The sequence below is a fragment of the Cynara cardunculus genome (assembly GCF_001531365.2).
Source record: "Cynara cardunculus var. scolymus isolate 2C chromosome LG 14, CcrdV1, whole genome shotgun sequence".
NCBI lineage: Eukaryota > Viridiplantae > Streptophyta > Magnoliopsida > Asterales > Asteraceae > Cynara > Cynara cardunculus.
This window is the reverse complement of record NC_037541.1, coordinates 1,809,081-1,812,308: the sequence shown is the minus strand read 5'-3', so window position 1 is coordinate 1,812,308 and position 3,228 is coordinate 1,809,081.

Below are 3,228 nucleotides of genomic sequence, written 5' to 3'. Positions count from 1 at the left end.
GATCGCTCTTATATATATATATATATATATATATATATATATATATATATATATATATAACTATTGGCCACAAAATGATCACTACATACAAAAATCACCATCCTTTTTTACCCCTCTTTTAGCACCATCCACATGTTGTCTTTTTATATATTATTTACACCACAAGTGCAACTTTTTTTTTAACTTTTTTAGGTTATTTTAGCATGAATTTTCTTAATTTTTAATTTTATCAAATTATACTTTGTTTAGGGTAATGTCTTATCCGCATCTTTTCATGTTAAAATCAGATCAAATCATGCATCGAAAATGTAAAAAAAGTCTTGATGTTGATGTTTGTGAAAAGAAAATTAATATATATGATGTATTTAACAATATATAGGAATGCATTTGGTTTGCTACCTTGTTTATAGTTAAACATTTTAATTAAGGGTTTAGGTTGGTAAAACATTTTTTTCCATTAACTAAAAGAACTAATTACTATATTAAATGTGATTATAATAAAATTATTAACACAATAATATAATATTTTTAATAAAAAAAATAATAATAAAGATGTTAACAGTGAGATACACTTTTGTGGTTAAATTGTTTTTAAATTAAGTTCACTTTTCGATGCCATACATTTCGAGAGAGAGAAAGCATCTCTTTCTTTTCTTAACCATACTTTTCGAGTTCGTTTGGTTCGTGGAATTTGATTGAATTGGAATAACAAATTCATTTGTTTGGTTTATTTATTGAAATGAATGGAATTCTTCAAATTTCATTGAATTTCACAAATTAATGAATTCATCATTCCTTTGAATAATGGAAGGAATTGAATTCCATCACCATCCACGAAAACTATGCTACTATTGTTCGTCATGCCTCACCCTTAACCCCCACCACCACCACGCCACTACTGTCATTCCCTACCTCACAATTAACCATCATGCCACTATTGTTGTCATCACATCTACTCACCTTTTGGTCACTCACTACACATCCCTACTACAACCATGCTACTACCGTTATTGTCACGTCCCTAACCAAACCCCCACCACCACACCATTATTGTCATTCTTACAACTACCACTCACCCCCACCCCCACCCTACCCTACCCTACCTTACCGCTAACCACCATGCCACTACAGTTGTCATCACACCCACCCCAGTTACTCACTGCACATCCCTACTACGACCACCATGCCACTACTGTCAACGTCATACCCACCCACTCCCAGCCACCCGATCACCATCCCACCGCCCCTAACCTAACCCCCACCCCCACACCACTATTGTCACCTTCACAACCGCCACTCACTTGTACACCACCCTACTTCATCCCACCACTAAAGATTAAGTGTGCCAAACCTAAGGTCAATTGAATCTTGGGGTGCTACTTGATAACGTTGATGTGTGGTTTACTTTGTGCTCACCACATTCGACATATACAAGTCTTTGCCGTCACCATTAGATATTATTTTGAATAGTGTATTATCCATGTCTTAATGTTATTTGGGTTTGGAGAGTAACCACAATTTATGGTTTTGATATAATTTGATCTCCTCCACGTATTAGTGTTTTGGGTAATAGAGTTTTATCCATGTTTTAGGTATTTGGATATAAATCCTTATTAGCATTTCGTGTGAGTATTTGGGTTTTAGTTTCATGTTTTTGGTATTTGCTTGATTATCCCAAATTTTAAGCTTTTTGTTATATTTAAACATCTGATTAACTCCTAAACATCTCAGTAGGTACTATAAATAAACATCAAACTCCTCCGACCATATGCAATACAGAAAAACACTGCATTTTTATTACTTATATATTTTTTTTTTGTAAATTTTAATGTTTTTGAATGATATAATGTAGGAACGGACTTAGAATTTTTTTTAAACGGTGACACCATTTGACCATAAAAAAATATAGGAATTTTTTTTCCAAACGGTGACACCGTTTGACTATAACAAACAAATATATGGAATTTTTTTCAAACGGTAACGTCGTTTGACTATAAGAAACAAATATACGAATTTTTTTTCAAACGGAGGCACCGTTTGACTAAGAAAATGACACTAACATAATTCGGACTTGGGTGTGGGGTGGAATAAAAGCCTTGCAAACCAACTTTACCTAAAACTTGTTCTCACTGTAGTTTCAAAATACATACGATGACACACAATAAATTAATACGGTTGCACCGTTCACGAAACCTAAATTTTTTACCCCTCGATGGAGAAACGATATGGTGGCACGTGCCACCCATGGCACCTAACTAGGTCCGCCCATGATATAATGGCTTTTGGCCTAGCGGTATGCGAGTTTTTAGCTTCCTAAAAAGTCATGGGTTCAAACCTCATCAAAGATAAGGAGAGTCTCTAAGTTTATTTGTTCAATTTGATGTATATAAATATTATATACTTAAAAAAAATATTTTAATTATATTAAAATGATGAAGATAAATTTAATAATGAAATGATGATTGATTGTGTTTTACGTGTGAGATTTGCACTAAGTATTTGATTTTGATGACATCATCAACCACCAACAAACCAAAAAGACCCTTCACTTTTTATCTTGGTTTTCATTATAATAATTAATTAATTCTTTAACTATTGATAAATCAAAATCATTCAATTATGTCTCATTTTTTAAAACGACCTCGTTTTGATGAACAATTTTTCAGAAATTATATTTGTTATAAGTTGTCTTTGTTTTAATAGATTTAATTTTATCAGCAAAATATAAATTGAAATACATTTAAGGAGGGATAAAAATCTTCTTGTGGTCATGAATGTTCAAATACGGTGACTCTGAGATACCCGTAAAACAAATAATTGTCTTGAAATTAATCGACTCGCATAACGAATTGGATTTTCAGGTTAATAAACAAAATAGAGATACATCAAATACAAACTTATGAAACATAAATGATCTTTCTGAGTGCAATTGCTATTTTATTTAAATCCAAATTATGTTTTAGTTAGGAAAAATGACTATGAAGATATATATATATATATATAGGGTTGGGTTTACGTGAGACCAAGAGTTTTTCGTGAGACCCGTAAGACCAATTTATGTTCATTGATCAACTTTATAAGTTATCGATCTAATGGTTAAAATTTATCATTAAACTTTAAGCTTGAAGGGGTATTTTTGACCTATATATTTTTTCTTTCGTTAACCTATATATATAATCTAATCCAAGGGTTGAGAATTGGTCTTACGGGTCTCACGAAAAACCTTTG